Below are 21,737 nucleotides of genomic sequence, written 5' to 3' on the forward strand. Positions count from 1 at the left end.
TTGGTGTTTGCATTACAATTTTTTTTTTTTTTTTTTTTTTTTTTTTTTTTTTTGAGACGGAGTCTCGCTCTTGTTACCCAGGCTGGAGTGCAATGGCGTGATCTCGGCTCACCGCAACCTCCGCCTCCTGGGTTCAGGCAATTCTCCTGCCTCAACCTCCTCAGTAGCTGGGATTACAGGCACGCGCCACCATGCCCAGCTAATTTTTTGTATTTTTAGTAGAGACGGGGTTTCACCATGTTGACCAGGATGGTCTCGATCTCTTGACCTCATGATCCACCCGCCTCGGCCTCCCAAAGTGCTGGGATTACAGGCTTGAGCCACCGCGCCCGGCCCTATTTTTTAATTTTTGTAGAAGATGGGGGTCTCACTATATTGTTGCCCAGGCTGATCTTGAACTCCTGGCCTCAAGTGATCCAGCTGCCTGAGATAGGAATTCATGTTTAGTTATTTCGGGAGTACTCTCAGGATGTGGGAATAATGGAGACAGCACAGGGCACAGCTGAGGGGTGGGGGGGGAATGTTGGCAAGAATATATTAATAGTCTCAGCTGAAGACTTGCTTTAGTCTAATTCTAAGAGGAAACTCTAGAGCACGAATTCTTTTTTTTTTTTTTTTTAAGATGGAGTCTTACTCTATTGCGCAGGCTGGAGTGCAGTGGCACGATTTTGGCTCACTGCAACCTCTGCCTCCTGGGTTCAAGTGATTCTCCCGCCTCAGTCTCCTGAATAGCTGGGACTACTGGTGTGCTCCACCACACCTAGCTAATTTTTGTATTTTTAGTAGAGACAGGGTTTCACCATGTTGGCTAGCTTTTTCTTGAACTGCTGACTTCAATGACCCGCCCACCTCGGCCTCCCAAAGTACTGGGATTACAGGCATGAACCACTGTGCTGGGACTACAAATTCTATCATTAGAAGTAAGTAGCCCTCTGCAGAAGGGTTGGCCTTTTGAACCCAGTTTTTGGCCCAGGTCTGCTATAGCTTTTGGCCTTGGTCTGCCCTCTCTGGGTGGTGGGAGCCTTCTAGCAAGGTGGCTCTTGTTAGGGCTAGGGCAATTCTTCAGAGAAATGGGGCAGTAGGGTTGCCAGCCCCACTCACAGCAGGTAGGGGAATGGGCAAACTAGTCTGATGAAGGAGATGTGAGGAAGAGTGATCAATTGTCCCCATTTGTTTGACTTCCCAGATTTTGCACTAAAATTCCCATATCCTGGAAAACCCTCCCTGGACATAAAAAATCCTGGTTTTCTGTGTTGGGTGTGGAGGTTGGGATGAAAAGTACAAAACTCATATGATAGCCAAAAAAAATATGATAACTAAAAAAACACTGCTTTTAGTATTTAATGGGTATAGCATAGATTATTCACCTTATGTCATCACTGTCATTTTCTTTCCTGCTTATTGACGTTGGCAACCATGATGTTCACAGTAATTATCATCCACTGTTGCACCACTCTATGAAACTATGTAAAGGTACATTTCCTGACTCAAAAAGTGTTCCCTTAGCTGGGTGTGGTGGCTCATGCCTGTAATCCCAGGATTTTGGGAGGCTGAGGTAAGTGGATCACTTGAGGCCAGGAGTTTGAGACCAGCCGGGCCAACATAGCAAAACCCCGTCCCTACTAAAAATACAAAAAACATTAGCCAGGTGTGGTGGACTACACCTGTAGTCCCAGCTACTCCGGAGGCTAAGGCAGGAGAATCACTTGAATCTGGGAGGCGGAGGCTGTGGTAAGCTGAGATCATGCCACTGCACTCCAGTCTGGGTGACAGAGCAATACTCCATTTAAAAAAAAAAAAATTGTTCTTTCCCTCTAGCTCTTAGGCAATTTGACTTGAAAAATGGAGTTTCAAATTGTCATCTTGATGTCTATTAAGATTTTAACAAAATCATAAATCACAAAGCAAAGGGTATCATATCTTGGCCAAATACAAACCAGACTTGGCTCATTTATATGATTTTGATGTAAATGATAATTTTGATGAATTCTATTCAGTCTCTAAATTTCTTACCAAAGAAAATGAAAGGATTTCATCTGTGAACCAGTGCTAAAAGAGAGCTATGATTTGCTTACTGAGAAATGGAGCCTTTTGATAATGAAAGTTTTTGGTCATTTCAATTTCCTCAAAAATGTACAGAAGCACTTAGTAAAATTTTTGACTTTATGTAAATGGGAGGAGATGGTTTCCTTAAACACATGCCTACTAGGTGGCCATCGCTGAAGCTGGCCAGAGAAAAGATGTTAAAATGTTGGCTTGCCATAAAATATCTTTAAGTGTGGAACAAAACAGAATGGTCTGCTTCAATTTGTAAATATATTGAGGGTGAGAATGGAGATAAGGTTTATAGTAAAGCAGAAATAAACCTGCTGGTTCTCCAAAACCGTCTGATAATCCTTGCAGACACCATAAAGAGCCTACAAAGGGATAAACTCACTGACTTGAGTTGTTCAATGTTATGTGTAGGTTGCGATAAAAATTCCAACACAGAAAAATAGGCCAACTTTTTGGAAATAAGATTGCTTCAGAACTTAAAAGTCTCCAGAAAAAGGCAAATTAAACAGAACTTTCTGGATTTCTTTACTATGCCTGTAAACTTACTTGAAATCTAACTTCGATTTTATAAGCTCATTTTTTTTTTTTTCCAGAAGAGTTAGAAGTGTATAAATCATTTTCTCTTCTTTTCTTTTCTTTTGAGACAGAGTTTCCCTCTTGTTGCCCAGGCTGGAGTGCAATGGCGCAATCTCGGCTCACTGAGACTTCCGCCTCCTGGGTTCAAGTGATTCTCCTGCCTCAGCTTCCTGAGTAGCTGGGATTACAGGCATGTGCCACCACACCCAGCTAATTTTGTATTTTTAGTAGAGACAGGGTTTCTCCATGTTGGTCAGGCTGGTCTCAAAGTCCTGACCTCAGGTGATCCGCCTGCCTCGGCCTCCCAAAGTGCTGGGATTATAGGCATGAGCCACCGCGCCCGGCCCATAAACCATTTTCTCTGGGGAAATGAGGCTTAACTGAGACATCCACTGTTCTTCAGAGTGTTTTAAAAATTTCACATATGGAGGCTGGGCGTGGTGGCTTTATGTCATTACTTTGACAACAGAAGCAGTATAATTTAGGCAGAAGAGCAAAGCTGCAAGTCAAAATTAGTTTTATGTTTGACTGTATTCAGTTTATCATTACACAAAAGAAAAGAATAATGTCCTAGGCCGGGCACAGTGGCTCACACCTGTAATCCCAGCATTTTGGGAGGCTGAGGCGGGTGGATTACCTGAGGTCAAGAGTTTGAGACCAGCCTAGCCAACATAGGAAAACCCCGTGTCTACTAAAAATACAAAAATCAGCCAGATGTGGCAGTACGCACCTGTAATCCCAGCTACTCTGGAGGCTGAGGCAGGAGAATTGGCTTGAACCCAGGAGGCAGAGGTTGCAGTGAGCTGAGTTCGCACCACTGCACTCCAGCCTGGGTGACAGAGCAAGACCCCATCTCAAAAAAAAAATGTCCTAAAGATTCCAAGTAGTTCAGAGAAGTATTAATGGAAAAGGAAGTAGAAAGAATAAAAATATCTCAAGCTATCATGGGACAGAAAGAAATATGTCATTATTTTTAATTTAATATAGGTAACATCTGTTTCATTAGTTCTATTGTATACATTATTATTATTAATATTTCTGAGACAGATCTCACTCTGTCACCCAGGCTGGAGTGCAATGGCACTATCTTAGCTCACTGCAACCTCTACCTCCTGAGTTCAAGTGACTCTTTTGCCTCAGCCTCCCGAGTAGCTGGGACTACAGGCACGTGCCACCATGCCTGGCTAATTTTTTTTTTAGAGGTGGGGTTTCAATGTGTTAGCCAGGATGGTCTCAATCTCCTGACCTCGTGATCCACCCACCTCAGCCTCCCAGAGTGCTGGGATTACAGGTGTGAGCCACTGTGCCTGGCCATTGTATACATTCTTTTAAAAATTCTTAAACTTACTTATCTCAAGAATTTAGGGTGATATAGCCAACAAAATTCAAATATGCAATAGAGCTAAATTGCTATACTAGAAGACAGAAAGAAATCTTAAGAAAATATTGTTGTATTTTTCTCACACATATTATTTGCTTATTTAGTCCTTCTATTTATTATTACTAGTTGCCATTTCTAACTAGCTCTATTGCTTTTTTTTTAAGAGATAACATCTTGCTCTGTCACCCAGGTTGAAGTGTAGTGATGTGCTCAAACTCCTGGTCTCAAGTGATCCTCCCACTTCAGCCTCATGAATAGCTGGGACTGCAGGTGTGACTCACCATGCCTGACTAATTTTGTGTGTGTGTGTAGAGATGGGATCTTGCTGTGTTGTCCAGGCTGGTCTGGAACTCCTAAGCTCAAGCGATCCTTCCACCTCAGCCTCCCAAAGTGCTGGGATTACAGGCATGAGCCACTGTTCCCAGCCTGCATTTAATTGCACTTATGCAACAGAAAAGAAATACAACAGAATGCATAATTATAAGTAAATACCTATTTTACATGTTTTTATGTTCAAGTAATTTATATGTTAGATTGGCAAAAATTTTAAAAGTCTGACATTTCCAATTGTTAGCAAGTAAAGAGTATCTTATATACTGTTTATGGAGTCTAAATTGGTACACTGCCTAATCCAGCAATGTCTAGCATATTAGTTTTTTTATTGTATAACAAATTACCATAAACATAGTATCTTAAGACACATTTATTATCTCACAGCTTCTGTGGACCAGGAGTCCAGGCACAGTTTAGCTGTTTCCTTTGCTCAGGGTCTCACAAAACTGCTATCAAGGTATAAGTCAGGCTGTCTTCTCATCTGGAGACTGACCTCTCTCAGGTTGTTGGCAGAATTCATTTCCTTGTAGTTGCATGAGTGAGGGCCCTGGCTTCTTACTGATTGTCAGCTGGAAGCTGCACTCAAGTTCTAGAAGCAATCTGCAGTTTGCTGCCACATGGTCTCCTCCGTATGCGGTTCACACAACTTGACAACTTGCTTCTTCAAGGCCAGCAGGCAAATCTCTAGCTCCGGTCTGGAAAGACAGTCTCATATCATGAAACAGAATCATGGGAGTGACATCCTATCATCTTTGCCATATTCTGTTGGCTAGAAGTCAAATGTCCCACTACATTCAAAGGGTAGAGATTATATAGGCAACACCAGGGAGCAGAGATTATGGGGGCCATCTTAGATTTCTGCCTAATACATCTACTGATGTTAAAGATGCAATGTTTTAGGATCTAGCAGTTTCCCTGTACACAGTAGAGATGTTCAAGAATGTTCATAGTAGCATTGTTTGTGATAGCAAAAATATTGTTCTATAATTTTAAATTTCTCAAAACATAAAATTATATTGTCAGAGAGACATTAGCTTATAAAACACCATGTACAGTATGATAATATCTTTTTAAAGTAGCATATATAGGAATTCCACTTCCAGCAATGGCCTACTGGTATTTTGAATCAACCCTTCCACTACAGAGAACAACTGAACAAAATATAAAAACGTTAATATACTGAAGAGCTACCAAGGAAGTGAAAATTTGTGAATGCAAGATCTGGAAGAAAAAGGAAGCCACAAGAGGTGAGCCTGATATTTGTCATCATTTTTCCAAAGCTGAGGTGACTGCTGACTCTGAAAGCAGTGGCTGAAAACGTGAGCAGAGCTTATGGCTGTCTCACTGGGCTTAGAAGTCCCACCAAAGAGAAGAGGCCCTAATAAATACCCCAGACTTTTGGATGGGACCATCAAGGACTAGCTAGAAATAAGGATAAACTGGGAAATAAACTAGCTTTCACAAAGACTGAAGTTCAGCTTTGAATAATCAATCTTAGCACCTGATTGGAAAAAGGTGATCTGTCTTCACCCTAGCTGTGGTCAGGCAAACTTACCCTTAAGTCTCTCCTGGTGAACACACCTTCTCTTTCCCCAGCCCTCTTGCTCAAACTCAACTCTGATCTTAGTAAACACATCAGCAGGAGAATGCTGATGCAGCAGAGAGAAGTCCAGGACAAATGAACATTGCATAACCTAGGATTCAGGTTGTGTGGTCCTCTCTCCTCTTCCCTGGGACATTTATAAATGTATTAATCTACCCCATCTCTTTCTCCTTGCCTATTGGTGTGTGTTTTAATCCTATCTAATATTCCTTGACCCCTGCTAGGTTGGCTTTAGTTTTTCTTCTTTTGAAGCCACTACTCCATCTGGTCCCCCAAAGAATTCCATCAAATTTAACATTAACAATCATTTGCTCCAAGTTTTTGTTTGAGAGCACTTGAGAGTAAAATGAGTATTTGTGTTTCATGTAGTTTTTTTGTTTGTTTGTTTTGTTTTTTTAACAGAGTTTCGCTCTGTTGCCCAGGCTGGAGTGCAGTGGCTTGATCTCGGCTGACTGCAACCTCCTCCTCCCAGGCTCAAGCAATTCTCCCGCCTCAGCCTTCCGGGTAGCTTGTCTACAGGTGCGTGCCACCAACCCCAGCTAAATTTTGTATTTTTAGTAGAGACAGGTTTTCACCATGTTGGCCAGTATGGTCTCCATCTCTTGACTTCGTGATCCACCCGCCTCGGCCTTCCAAAGTGCTGGGATTATAGGCGTGAGTCACCGTGCCCGATCCATGTAGTTTCTTAATTGTTATTATTTTTGAGACAGGGTCTCACTCCAGTTGTCCAGTGTAGTGGTGCGATCTTGGCTCACTGCAGCCTCATGGTCAACCCCGGGGTTGGGTGATTCTCCTACCTCAGCCTCCCAAGTAGCTGGGTACAGGAGCCGGTCATTACCCCGGGCTAATTTTTGTATTTTTAGTAGAGAGGGGATTTCGCCATGTTGCCCAGGCTAGTCTCGAACTCCTGGTCTCAAGTCATCCGCCCGCCTCGGCCTTGCAAAGTGCTGGGATTACAGGTGTGAGCCACTGCCCCCAGCCCTTAATGATTTTTGATGCTACTCATACAGTATCAAGCAAAGGGGATGGGAGAGAACTAAAAAAGGAGTGTCCAGAAGCTTCCTGCTTTCATGCTGCATGTGAACCCTTCAGACACGAGGCTCTGACGTACTACTGTTGTAATACTCTCTCTGCTTTCAATTATTCCATCAAAGTGTGTTTAGGTACCTACTATGTTAGAGGCTAGACATACAGAGGTGAGGATCGATCCGCCCTGGAAGAGCTTAGCAAAGACAGGTTTGTACACATAACTTTCTCCAACCTTGGCCAAGGCCTGCAAACCTCCTTTTTAGTGAGACCCTCTCCCCGATCCCCGACTCTTCACAGGCTGGGCGCTAGCAGAAAGGAGCGTCTAGCGAGAGAGCGTTACAAGACTACGTTTCCCGGCAGGCTCTGCGGCAAGCGCTGGAGAGACGGGCGCAGGCGCTCCGGCCGGCCCCCGCACGCAGGCGCACTGCGAACGCCGGCAGAGCTGAGTCTTGCTTCTCGGTGCGCGGCGGCGGAGAGCGAGGCCTGGTGAGCACCGCCGAGGCGCGAGCCAGCTCTTCGAGGTTGTGCGCGGGAGCGGCACGGCGGGCGGGCCAGCGAGGGGCTCACTTCAGCGGTGGCACCGGGATCGGCTGCCGTGAGCCTGGTGAGTGTGGGGGCCTTGCGGCCCCGGCCCCTCCCCCTGCCACCGGCGGATCCGGGCAGTCCTCGGCGGGACTTGGGAGAGGCCCTGGGGCGACGGCTGGCGCCGGCCGGGGCTCGTGCTCGGGTGCCTGGGTCCTGAAGCTCGCGCCGCGTCCGTGCGTCACGGTCCCGACTGTCCTAACGGCCGCGCGGCCGGCGGAGGAGAGGGTGGGGGTGGGGAGTGCTGGTGTGATCGCCATCAGGAACGCCGGTCGAGGCGGGGCGGGGCGGCGAGGCGCGGCGCAGCGGCGGGGCTGGAAGCGGCGCCGGGGACTGCGGGGCGCCGAGGCAGCGGGCGGAGAGGAGGCGAGCGCGGAGCCTGCGCCGCAACTGGGCGGCTGGTGGGAGCCGGGGGTGGGCCGCGCCGAGCGCTGTGACAGAGGCAGGAAGGAGCAGGGGTGGCGTGTAAAAATTCTAACCCTGGCAGGAAGGGACCGTCTTGGGAATTCACAAGTTACAGCCGGGGTTAGAGCCGGCAGCCCGGAGGGAGGTGGGGGAAACGGGGGATGGAGACGGCCGGCTGCAGTTTACAGATGTCATAACAACATGGGCCTGGAGCGGCTGACGGGGGTGTGGTAATTATAGGAATGACAGAACTTGGTCTGTACACCGCGTGTGAAGTGGTGGTGCGAGAGAAACAGCGAGGTATCGGATTAAGCTCACTACGGGAGGAGAATACTGAAGAATGGCTGGAGCCAAAAAGTTGTCATGAAGTAATGTTTTAGGATTGGGTCGTGTTCCACTTTTAAGTGAAAGCGTTTAAAATATTTTATTTTTAAGGTTTCAACTCAGATCAAAGGATGGCTGAGTGTTTGTATTTTAAAGAGATGGGGTCTCGCTCTGTTGCCCACGCTGTACTCCAAGTCCTGGGCTCAAACTGTCCTGTCTCGGCCTCCTAAGTAGCTGGGACTAGTCTCGGACAACCACACCCGGCTCTGCAGAGTATTTTTTTCTGAAACGTACTGTCAAGTAATGTTAACTTGAATTTCACTTTTTTCCACCTTAAATAAACGGTTGCTTAAAAGCCTCTCTCTATTAGCAGTAGATGAGGTGATTTCCTCCTCTTGTTGCTTCAAGCCTCAATTTTTTTTTTTTTTTTTAAAGAAACGGAGTCTTGCTGTGTTGCCCGGGCTGATCTGGCCTCAAGGCATCCGCCCGAGTAAATGGAACTACAGGCCGGTGCCACCATTCTTGACATTGTTTTGTTTCTTAACTAGCTTTTGCGTTTGTAATATTTTGAAAGCAGTTCAGGAATTTTCCCTCCACTTAAAAGAGTTATTTTTCCCCTCCATTTTAAAGATTAATGAGATGAAATTTATTTTTTCAAAGGAAAGTAATGAATTCTGTTGTATTTTTACTGAAATACTTTATTCTTGGAAGGCACTGTTTTATGGATAGATAAGATGTAAGAGAAAGTAAAGGAATTAACATTTATTGAGTTCTTTTTCATGTATTGTGTTAAATATTTTACACATATTAAAAACATTTAAATCTGAAGTATCTTAATTTTTCTAGTTTACAGATGAAAGCATTGACAATCAAATGTTAAGTAACTTACCTAAGGTCTTTCAGCTCTTGTTGAGAACAGCCTTAGAACTCAAAATTACTGTGTTTAACAAAATTATTTCTCTCCTTTCATACTTTTTCGTTGTGCTTTCTTTAATCCGTTCAATGAGCGAATGCTTACGGAGTGATCCTATTCTAGACTTGGAGGGATATGGTCGCGATCAAAACTCACTGTACTTGTTCTAAATACACTGTGGAATTCATAGTGTAGCAGGGAAGACTAATAACACAAATATTGACTGCATAACATGTTATCAGTTATAGTTGAGCAGCAACTGTAGAGCAGTCTACTAAATAGAATTCAAATGGAAGCAGACAACATGAGCCTTGAGGAGTTTAAAGTCATGTAGGGAAACAAAACATACATTTATAAAAATCTAAACGAAATGACAAAGGCATCACCTGAAATCAATATACTTGCATTATGTTACTTTTTTTTTTTTTTTTTTTTTTGTCGGAGACAGTCTTCCTCAGTTGCCCAAGCTGGAGTGCACTGGCGCGATCTCTGTTCACTGTAACCTACGCCTCCCAGGTTCATGCAATTTTCCTGCCTCAGCCTCCGGAGTAGCTGGACTATGGGCGCACGCCGGCACGCCTGGCTATTTTTTTGTATTTTAGTAGAGACGGGGTTTCACCATGTTGCCCAGGCTAGTCTGGAACTCCGGAGCTCAGGCAATCCAGATTCCTTGGCCTCCCAGAGTGTTAGGATTACAGGCGTGAGCCACTGCACCCGGACGAATTACGTTACTTTCATAAGGTGGTCCTCATAGAAGTTTCTTCACAGAAGTGTGATTTAATCTTATCTGCATCTTATCTAGAACTAATACATACCAAAAGGGGCCATGAAAGACATCTTTTTTTCATTAATATCTAATGAAGAAATTTCAAATTTATTGATTCCTATAAAATGCAGACCTTAGAGACAAGTTCTTCCTAAGACCCCAGTATTAAGCTTTTTTTCTTTTCTTTTTTTAAACAAGTGACTGCTTTTATTAGGTTGTTTTTGTTTTGTCAGCTATCCTGTTTCTCTTTATACTTTCTCAGGAGACTCAGAGCTGTGTTCAATTTTTATAATTTTCTTTAGTCTCAACTATGTTAAGAATTATATGTAATCTGGAATTGCTGTCAGTTTCCTGGATTTCTTTATTCTCTGTTGCTCTCGATGGTCCTTTTTTACCTCTTCCCTTTACATTTGAGAATAAGATTATATCTTAATTCTTTTCATCCCCAGTGCTAAAGCACAGTGTTTGTTGAATTAATGATAAAATAGAGTCTTAATGATTTATGATATCTGTGCTTTGAAGTCTGCCAGATTGTTTTTACATGTATGAATACTGTGTATAAAATCAATTACGACCTTTGATTGGTCTAGATAGTAAAGATTACTGACCTAGTGATAAAGATAATCCCGTTACCTCCTTGTTTTGTTTTAAGGTATCTTTGTGCTTTGCATGATGTTATGAATTTAGCCATAAAAGGGAAGAAAACATTGGTAAACAGTTAAATTAGCTGATTTAGGCTGATTTTGCTCTTTTGCTGCAGTAAGCAGGAGATGGCCTCAGGCCAACTGGGGGCCAGATACGGTCTGCAATAGAAAATTTTGAAGTTGTACATTGGGAGAGTAGGGATGAAGACTGTGGGAATGTACATTTTCTTCTTCTTCTTCTTTCTTCTTTCTTCTCTTTTTTTTGAAGATGTTACAAACCTACAAAACAGAACATGAAAAAATGATTCTGTCCAAGTACTGTAGACTAATTGGGACAGCTCTTGAAAGCAGGCAGTAATCCAGAATGTGGATAATGGGGATAATCTCCTTCATATAACAAAAATAATGCTGCCCTTCATATACAAAGATAAGTCTGCTTACTCATCATGATTGATTTTCCAGCGTGAGGAAGGATATGTGCTCAGTTGTCCATAATACTCTATAAGCAACAAGGCAGCTTGGGGTCAGAATAGGGGTTTGTAGCTAGGGAACAGAAAGACTGGCAGAAAGTGTTGATGGGTTAGGCTCTGCATTAGGTGCTTTCACTTAATTGTTCTTGCAAAACCATTTTGAGGAGGTGATTACGTGTGCAGGGTGATTGGGCAACTTGTCCTACTTCACAGAGTTAGTGGAGTTAGGATTAAAATAGGGCTGTTTGTACTGTGTTCACATTGATCATTAAAGATTGGTTTTATATTAGCCATTTAGTTTCGTTGACGGAACAAACTAGATGTCATTTGTTTAACACCATGAAATAATACTGAAGATCTGAGTTAACTGCTGTGAGATTTTGTTCAGGTTCCTTGTTTTATCAGCATTAGAAAAATACAGTTTTAAAATTAGAATATCTGAAAAGCAGCTGTTTTCTGTCCCAGCATCTGCACTTTAGAAGCTACCATTTTCTTTCTCCTAGCTGTTTCCTCTTGTGTTTGCTTTCATATTTATAAATACAGTAACTTGCTTTTATTGCTGTTTCTTGATATAGCAATTATAGATATTAGATATTACTGGCTTTCTTCTAGGCGAGATGTTCCTTACTGTTTCACATATAGATTCACCTCTATACGCACAAACTGCCTCTACCATCCTCCACAATTATAGTTATCACAGGTGTTTATTAAGCCAATATTTAGTGTTTACAGTATTATACCTATGTAAATGTTCACAGCTGACCCATGTAGAGTACTATGACACCATTTCTTCTTTTAATGCATTTTTGTTTTTCTAGAAAGTATTTTTTGTTGTTGTTTGCTTCATTTCCTGAGACAGCTAACCTGGAACCTCTTAATGCAACTAGGACTGGTTACTTTCTAGGCCTATTTCGTAGTTGTTATCCTGGGTCTTCTCTTTTCATCATCCTTAAAATTCTTTATCCTCCCCTGTACTGGTTCCCCTGTTTGCTGTTTCCTGTATTTTCTTTATTGGCTTACTTATTTCCTTGGAGTACATTTTTTAGTAACTTTCTAAGAAAGGATACATAGAAAACAAAAACTTTCTGACATTTTACCTGACTGAAAAAAAAATATTCTTCCTTCACATTTGATCAATAATTTGGCTGGGTATAAAATTCTGAGTTGAAAGTAACTTTTACTTCAAGTTTGCTAGTCATAGTTTCATTGTTTTCTTTCTTCCAGTGCTACTGTTGAAATCTAAAGCCAATCTGATTTTTCATTTGTATGTGACCTTCCCTTTCTGACCCCCAATCTCTAGAAGCTTTTAGGATATTTTTAATCCTCAAAATTCCATGATGCTATGTTTAGGTATGGGTCTTTTTTTGTTTAAGAGCATTCCATGGGCCTTTATAAGCTGGGAGTTCACATCCTTTAGTTTTGGGAAGTTTTTGTTATTTGGAGCTTAGGTAAAAAGACTTTTGGAATGAATTATGCTTCTCAGTTCTTGTCACACTTATCAGATCATAAAAATTCCTTTAAATTTTTCTCTTAAATTTCTGAGCCCTACTTATGTTATGTCTTCCTATAACATTGTGGTTGGTACATTCCTTGTTTATATGAGAAACATTGTGAAATATGTAGTGGAGGTATGTACACTTAGTTTAGGTATTGTGTTATAGACCTTGCAAAGGTCTTTTTCTTTTTTATTCAACATTGATTTAGGGACCTTTCTGTTTTGTTGTATGTACATATAGTTGTGTCTAATGTAGAATTCTATAATGCATGTCTACCCCATTTTACTTGTCATTCCCTAGGAATTGACTCCTGAGTTGCCTTTCTGCTATCTCAAATACCGTGTTAAATATACTTGTACATCATTATGGACCTGTGTAGGAAGTTCTCTAGGATGTATATACCCAAGATTATGATTCCCTGGGCATGGAATGGGAGAATTCGTTTATGTGTCTACTTGAGTGCTTGAGAGTTCTTTGCCCATATCTTTGTCTTTCTTGGGTTTATCTAACTTACTGTTTTTTTTTTTTTTGTGATACACAGTCTTGCTTAGTCACCCAGGTGAGTGCAGTGGTGGGATCTCAACCTCCATCTTGCCCCCTGGGCTCAAGTCATTCTTCTGCCTCAGGCTCATGAGTAGCTGGGGTTACAGGGGGCCTGCCACCACACCCGGCTAATTTTTGTATTTTTAGTAGAGGCTGGGTTTCACCATGTTGGCCAGGCTGATCTTGAACTGACCTCAGGTGATCTGCCTGCTGTGGCCTCACCTGGCTGATTTTTGTATTTTTAATAGAGACTGGGTTTCACCATGTTGGCCAGGCTGGTCTTGAACTCCTGATCCGCCTGCCTTGGCTTCCCAAAGTGCTGGGCTTACAGATGTGAGCCACCACGCCTGGCCATTTTCTATTTTTTTGTCAGTCTGATGAGTATAAAAATAGAATCTCAGCTGGGTGCTATGGTGTGTGCCTGTAACCTCAGCTCCTGAGGCTGAGGTGGGAGGATCCCTTAGGTTCCAGGGATGGGAGAAGGAGTATCTTTTTGTTTCAGCTTACATTCTTTGATTACTAAAGAATTTGAGCATCTCTTGGATCCATTTAGTTTGTTCTTTTTGTTAATTGTCTGTTTTGTCCTTTGTCTTTACTTGGGTTTCTTTTTTGATTTGCAGAATTTCCTCGTGGAGTTTAGATTTGAATAGTCTGTTGATATTAGACTTAGAAAATGTATTCTCTAAGTCTGTCCTCCTTTCTGTTAATTTTGTCCATAGTGACTTTCAGGGAACAGATAGTCAAAATTATTTCGTTAATCTTTTCCTTATCAACTTTGTGTTCTGTCTTTTTGGAATTTGTATTTTTTGAGTATGGAAACTCTTAGGTTGTTCTAATGTTCTTTCTCCTACTCCTTGTTTTCCATCCCTTAGTCTTTTTTCTTCAGTTTCTTGAGAGACTTCCTCAGTGTTATCTACCAACCCTTCTGTTGAATTTTTAACTTCTATCCATATTTTAAATTTCATAGATCTCATTATAATTTTTTTCTTTTTTTTTTTTTTTTTTTTTTGAGACAGAGTCTCACTCTTGCCCAGGCTGGAGTGCAGTACGTAGTGTGATCTTGGCTTACTGCAACCTCTGCCTTCCCAGTTCAAGTGATCTCCTTACTCAGCCTCCTGGGATTACAGGCGCCCACCACCATGACTGGCTAGTTTTTGTGTTTTTAGTAGTAACGGGGTTTCACCATGTTGGCCAGGCTGGCCTTGAACCCCTGACCTCAAGTGATCGCCCTCCTCAGCCTCCCAAAGTGCCGGGATTACAGGCATGAGCCACTGTGTCCAGCCTCTCATTCTTATTTTACAGTATATTTGTGTTGTTTCATAGATTCTGTATTCTTTCTGGGGATATTAATGATAGTTTTAAAAATTTTGTTATTGTTGTCTTTCTTTATAGAGGCTTTCCCCAGATGTCTGGTAGTCTTGTGGCTGTCCATTCATGTTTAAGAGTGAAGTGCCAAAAACTGAATTGGAACTCTATGAGTGTGGCTTGTTTAAGGGTGGAGAGAGTAGCTAGTGGCCATTTTTGGGGGGTGAGGGCAGGACAGCATGTACTCATAGGTTTGTTTATCTTGGGCTAGCCAGCTTCCCTGATGAAGAGAGTCTTCAATCTCTTGCCAGGAGAATGTATATCTGGCTGCCATATTTTGAGAATTCATTTTAGAAAAGAAGCTTAGAAGTTTTTACTGTTGTGCTCATGTAATTCTGTTTTCAATAAGGCACCTCATTCGCACCCTCACCTGCATTGGAACACCCATTTGAAGGGATTACTGAAGGATGGTTGTCTGGTTGTGAAATCTGGGCATGTGATGGCTGTTTTGTAGACTTTCAACAAACCTGATTTTGAGTCCAACTCTCACTACACTTAAGGAGGGATAGTACCTGGGTAATCTGTCTGAAGCCTCCTGTTTGTGGGTAGGTAGTGTGAATCAGCTTGTTTCTTGTTGACTTCTTCCTTTGCAGGTTAGGCTTCAGAGTTTTCCACTTTGCTGGTGAAATATAATTTATTTTATGGCTCCTTTTAGGTGTTGACATCATCTGTGATTCTCTCCGTATTCTTTCTATGCTGTGGTTCTGGCTCATTTATTTGAAAAAAATGTTTCTTTATAATTTTAGCATTCTACCATGTCCACCATTTTGTTTCTTTACATAAACTCTTTGCTGTTCATTCTTTCCTTTTTTTTTTTTTTTTTAAATTTTTAATTTATTTTTTATTTTTTATTTTTTTTAAGAGACAGGGTTTCACCATGTTGGTCAGACTGGTCTTGAACTCCTGACCTCAGGTGATCCGCCCGGCTTGGCCTCCCAAAGTGCTGGGATTACAGGCGTGAGCCACCGCGCCCGGTGCTGTTCGTTCTTTCCACAGCATTTTAATGACCACTGTGTGCTTAGTATTGAAGGTTAAAATTAAATTTCAGGATTCAAGTTGTTAGTATGATTTGGGAAGAAAAGCTCATTCTGTATGTGCTGATTCCTAATTTGAAATTTGAAAACCCTCATAAATGTACACAAAACAGATATATTACAGTGGTTCTAAATTCAGTAGTGGATATGAATTGAATGAAGGCAAGTTTTTACAATTACAGAGTTTAAAAAAAATTTTTTTACTACCAAGGGAACGAACCATTTATGTCACCTTCTGAAAAGATTTTTGTTTTTTAACCCACCCCTCCACAAAAAAATTCAACTTTTAGATAAGAGATAATTTTTCTCCTTCATAAAGATCAGAACTTCTCATGAAGTAACAGCATACAGAGCTGAAAAAATTCTAGTGTAAAATACAGAAATTCAGTGTCTTAGGTAGGTTGATAAGCTTTATCGTAGTAAATATATGCTTTCAGCTCTACTTTTTAAAAGTTTTTCTTATTGTATAATTAGTGTATTGCTTATCATAGAAAATTTGGAAGATAAAATAATATTTCCATATATAAATTTTTATATTCTGATTTTTTTTTTTTTTTTTTTTTGCTTTTCGAGACAGAGTCTCGCTCTGTCGCCCAGACTGGAATGCAGTGGTGTGATCTCAGCTCACTGCAACCTCCATCTCCTGGCTTCAAGAGATTCTCCTGCCTCAGCCTCCCAAGTAGCTGGGATTACAGGTGTCCGCCACCACGCTTGGCTAATATTTGTATTTTTAGCAGAGATGGGGTTTCGCCATATTGGCCAGGCTGGTCTGGAATTCCTGACCTCAGATGATCTGCCTGCTTTGGCCTCCCAAAGTCCTGGGATTACAGGCGTGAACCACTATGTCTGGCTGTATTCTGATTTCTTAAGTTATCAAATATTTTTCGGAAGTATGGAGAATAATGTAGGTTGAGTTTTTGCTCTCAGCATTCATTTTTTTAATGTTAGTGTTCTGTTTTCTCAGTATATTGTAAACATTTCCTTTAACCAAGCCTCATATTGGAACTTTCAGGTTGTTTACAGTTTTTCACTAGAATAATCACACTGTAGTGAACATTCTTACACATACTGCTAGTTTTATTTCTTTTGTGTACATTCCAAAAGTGCAATTATTGAACTCAGAGTTTGAATTCTCCAAATCCTTGACAAATATTTTCCTTTAAATGTTTTGATATTGAGAATGTCTTTGGAGAAATTCCCATCTTGGGAACCTGTAGATACTGGGAGTTGGGGTCAGAATTTGGGCCGAAGGTTATGATAAACCTCTCACAGGAAAACATTTGAAACTGGGCTGTGAAATAAAATATGTATTCCCATTGGATTATTGGTTAGAGCTATGAGTCCAGAGATGAACACCTATGAATCATGTATATGTCTGCCACGTTGACTTCTTATAGGAAAGCCTTTATGGCAGGATTCTTCAAACTTTGGTTTCATTCAACCTGGAAATGCTGTTAATAAAAATAAAGCTACTCCTTAATTATCTTGTAGGAAAAGAATGGGTAGGGTATTTCAAATTTTAATTTTCTTCTCTAATTTCTATTAAAATATTTTAGGCTGGGTGCAGTGGCCACACCTGTAATTCCAGCACTTTGGGAGGCCGAGGCAGGTGGATCACCTGAGGTTGGGAGTTCGACACCAGCCTGACCAACGTGGAAAAACCCCGTCTCTACTGAAAAAACAACAACAACAAAAATAGCTGAGTATGGTGGCGGATTCCTGTAGTCCCAGCTACTCGGGAGGCTGAGGCAGGGGAATTGCTTGAACCTAGGAGGCGGAGGTTGTTGCAAATCGAGGTCGTATCACTGCATTCCAGCCTGGGCAACAAGAGCCAATCTTTAAAAGATTTTTTAAAAATCTTTTAAACAGACCTATTGCCATTTGACTAGAAGCTATTAATGTGAATAATTTATATTTTCAAAAGAACTGAACACTTTAGACTTATACTCCACTTATATTTAAATTCATAACCTTTTTTGTGGCCATACTTTCTTGTAGTTTGGTTTTTAATATTAAATGCATATAATATACTTTCTAATAAAGTTATGAGTGATTTATATGATGGAATTAAGTATATTAGCATTTCAAGTTCTACCAAAAGTATTACAGATTTTAAGTATTCAGAACATTTAGAATGTATTTGAGATTTACTGATTAGATGGGCTGACTCAGCACACTGAATATAAAATATCTTGAATATAATGAAAATATCAAAAGAGCTACACTCATTGTTTTGGGTTTAGATTGGTGGAGAGTGGAGACAGTATTGAATGAATCCAGACAAAGGGATCTTGCAGGACTAAGAAGTTTAGACTTGATCTAAAAAGTGGTTAAAAGCATTGTAGTTCTTACCCATTGAAGTGATATAGTGAAAAGCATATTGAGATTAATCTGAGGGATATGTGAGGATGAATTGAAGAGCAGAGTCTGATGAATTGAAGAGCAGAGTCTGAGGTTAAGAATGCTGGTTTAGAGCTGTTGCAGTTATCTAGGTGTCACTTGACACAGACTTGAACCAGGCTGGTAGCAGTGGGAAGAGATAGGAACAGTTAAAATCAAAAACTTTGGATAGAATAAGCAAAATTTGATAATTGAGTAAATGGACATGAAGGAGAAAGTGGGGGATCTCTTTTTGAAAGAATAGCGTGTTTCTGTTTTACCACCAGTATTGCATCTTGTGTTTAGTTTATTGCTTCTTTGGCTTTATTTCTCTAGAAAACAAGAGGAAGATAAGGTATAATGACTTCAATTTTGAAGGCTTCTGATTCCTGAGAGGGTACTTTGAAAAGCAATTGACAATAACTTAAAATTTTTAATTAATAGTTTAGGTGATAATACCTAAACATATTTGCTTAGGATAAACTAATTTTCTCATGCAATTACTTGTTATTCCTCTTACCATAGACATAGAGATTTATTTTCTTTCTTTCCCATTAAAGGTATCCTCAGTTCAACTTCAGCCTTCATTTTCTTCTTTTTACAATAAAACTTTTGCTCTACTATAGTGATTTTCAACTGCAGATGCATACAGTATCAGAATTTGCTTGGATCTTTTTTTTTTTTTTTTTTTGAGACATGCAGTGGTACAATCTTGGCTCACTGCAACTTCTGCCTCCCGGGTTCAAGCCATACTCATGCCTCAGCCTCTCAGGTAATTTGAATTACAGGCACATGCCACCATACTGGCTAATTTTTGTATTTTTATTAGAGACGGGGTTTCACCATATTGGCCAGGCTGGTCTCGAACTCCTGACCTCAAGTGGTCTGCCTGCCCCTTGGCCTCCCAAAGTGATGGGATTACTGGTGTGAGCCACGGTTCCCAGCCCACTCTTAAATGGAAGAAAAACCCAAAGGTGTCTGCCTCAGACCAGTTAATCAGACTCTTTAGAGGGACAGTTGAAGCTAGTGCTTAAAAAAAAAAAATCTCTCCAACAGAACAAATGTGTTACCCTCTCCATCTTAAGAATGGGCAACCAATCTCATATATGGATACTGGTAAGGAGATTTTTATGTTTTAAAAAATCTCTCTCTTTCACCAAAAGTCTAAATACATCCATTGAAGTCATAAGTCATATAGTGAAAGGCGTGAAACATAAAAATCTCCTTACCAGTATCCATAAATGAGATTCCCTCTTAGGGAAGCCTAAAAATACACACACACACACACACACACACACACACACACACACACTCTCTCTCTCTCTCTCTCTCTCTCTCTCTCTCTCTCTTTCTCTTTCTTAGAGCGGTTTGCAATTCATAGCAAAATTGAATGGAAAGTACAGGATTCCCATCAACCCCTTGCCCCCACATGAATATAGACTTTCCCGCCATCAGCATTCAGCTCCAGAATGGTTCTTTTGTTACAAGTAATGCTGTAGACCGAATGTTTATCTCCCCTTACAATTCATGTGTTGAACCCAGTCTCCAGTGTGGTGGTGTTTGAAGATGGGGCCTTTGGGTGAGGGTTATTAGGTCATGATAATGGAGCTCTCATGAACGAAGTTAGTATCCTTACATGAGATCTGAGAGAGGTCCTTAGCTTCTTCTGCTATGTGAGTACACAGTGAAAAAATGGTCATCTGTGAACCAGAAAGTAGGCCTTCGCCAGATACTGAATCAGCGAGGGTCTTGATTTGGATTTTCCAGTCTCCAGAACTGCGAGAATTAAATTTCTGTTGCTTGTGAGACACCTAGTTGATAGTGTTTTGTTACAGCAGCCTGAACAGGCTAAAACAATTGATGAACCTACATTGGCACATCATCCTCACCCTGAGTCCTTGGTTTACATTATGGTTCATTCTTAGTGTGTACGTTCCTTGGGTTTTGACAGATGTATAATAGCATGCATTAACTATTATCATGTCATATGGAATAGTTTTCCTGCCCTAAAACTATCTCCTGTGTTCCACCTGTTAATCCTGCCTTCCTCCCAAACACCAGGCAACCACTGGGTTTTGCTTCTGGTTTTACCTCGTCCAGAATGTCATATAATTGGAATCATAACCTTGTTTTTTTTCAAACAGCTCTGTGTGACAAATATGACAAATAGAATTGAAAAGGGGTAATACACACCATGACCAAGTGTGTTTATTCAAAGAAATAGGATAATTTGGTATTAGGAAGTCTATTAATATAATTCACCATACTTAATAGTTCAAAAGAAAAAAATAATGACCATTTCAGTAACTCACAAGTGTAAACTAAAAAGAGCCAGACTGTGTGAAGTATGCTTTTATGTGTTGTTGTTCTTCATTCTTATAAAGTATCATTATCTTTATTGTACAGATGAGGAAACAGGCTCACAGAAGTCTACTATCTTCTGTACATTATTCTGCAAAGCAAATTTGAACATGGGACTTGTAGAAGGCTAGGCTTAATTTATTCAACTTGCTGCTTATGACACTTTAATAAAAAAGCTGGTGAATATTTAATTTTTGTGTGACATTTCTTTTAGATTTTTAAAAAATTCTGAAAACATTTCAAACTACAAAAATATTGTAAGAAGTGCAAGAGACTTCCTATGTGCCTTTCGTTGACATTTCTCAATTGTTCTTTTTATCTTTTATCCTATTTATCACTTATTCTTTCTTTGTATATATGTATGCATGCTCCCAACACTGGTTTTAATTGCTTACCCTTGCAGTTCCACATTGAATACAGACCTCTAAGTTACTTCCTTCAGTCTAATTTTAGACTTTTGGTCTTGGTAGACTCTGCTATTGGGTTTTCCCTTTTTTTGACCTGAAACTGAAACTTAACGAATCCTTTTTTGTTTTTGAGATGGAATTTTGCTCAGTGATACAATCTTGGCTCCCTGTAGCATTGACCTCCTGGGCTCAAGTGATGCTCCCAACTTAGTCTCCCAAGTAGCTGGGACGACACAGGTGCCTGCCACCATGCCTGTCTAAATTTTTTGTGTAGACAAGGCCGCTACAAAACTCCTCGGCTCAAATGATCCTCCCCACCTTGGTGTCCCAGAGTGCTGGGAATACAGGTGTAAGCTCCCACGCCCTATCCGGATTTTGAATTTGGGTCATCATTGCAACACTGCTATTATTGTGCCATATTGTGATATTTCATAGCTAAAATGCTGCCTGCTTCAGGAAACCAGCACTCTTCATATCATTTTTCAGCACCTTTAAATATGATTTCCTTGGAATTCACAAATTCTCATCCATATTACACCCACCTTTTTGTCTGATAAAGTTTCTGCCAAATTTCCACTGAGTCGATATATTAATCTATGCAGGCAGCCATGACAGAATACTGCAGACTGGGTGGCTTAAGCAGAAATTTATTTTCTCACAATTCCGAAAGCTAAAATTCAAGATTAGGGTGCCAGCAGGGTTCATTTCTGGGGACTCTCTTGCTTGCAGACAGCTGCATTCTTGTCTCCTCATACAGCCTTTCTCTGTATCTCTCAGAGAAGTCTCTAATGTCTCATTCTCTTATAATGACACCAGTCTTGTCAGGGTAGGACTCTCATGACCTCATTTAACTTTATCTCCTAAAAAGCACCATAACCAAATACAAGTCACACTGGTGGTTAGGGTGTCAACATAAGAGCTTTGGGGGGATGATACTATTCAGTCTATCTCAATAGATCACTGGGTGTATAATGAGACTTGCATTCATATCTTGTATTAAGTGTGTAACCCCGGCCAACTCACTTAACTTTTGTGAGCCTTCTGATTCCTTACCTATAAAAGATGAGAAGA

At 40.8% G+C, this 21,737-nt stretch overlaps 1 protein-coding gene and 1 long non-coding RNA gene across 3 annotated transcripts in view; one reads left to right on the top strand and one right to left on the bottom strand.

Annotated features, from left to right (window-relative positions):
• Positions 1-4,699: 4,699 nt before the first annotated feature.
• LOC116542642 lies at positions 4,700-7,381 on the bottom strand. Its single transcript, XR_004265298.1, has 2 exons — positions 7,210-7,381; positions 4,700-5,040 (listed from the first exon to the last, which is right to left on the bottom strand). It is a non-coding gene; the product is annotated as an uncharacterized LOC116542642 (long non-coding RNA).
• KPNA1 (karyopherin subunit alpha 1) overlaps positions 7,353-21,737 on the top strand; it is an 84,576-nt gene continuing 70,191 nt past the window's right edge. Inside the window, exon 1 of one of the 2 annotated variants that reach the window (XM_032267686.1) lies at positions 7,353-7,581. The gene's annotated coding sequence lies outside the window, so the exon portion shown is untranslated. The remainder of the gene's footprint in view (positions 7,582-21,737) is intronic. The other variant, XM_032267685.1, reaches the window with a different exon arrangement.

The sequence above is a fragment of the Sapajus apella genome, unplaced genomic scaffold (assembly GCF_009761245.1).
Source record: "Sapajus apella isolate SASKATOON/1434 unplaced genomic scaffold, GSC_monkey_1.0 scaffold171, whole genome shotgun sequence".
Classification (NCBI taxonomy): Eukaryota; Metazoa; Chordata; class Mammalia; order Primates; family Cebidae; genus Sapajus; species Sapajus apella.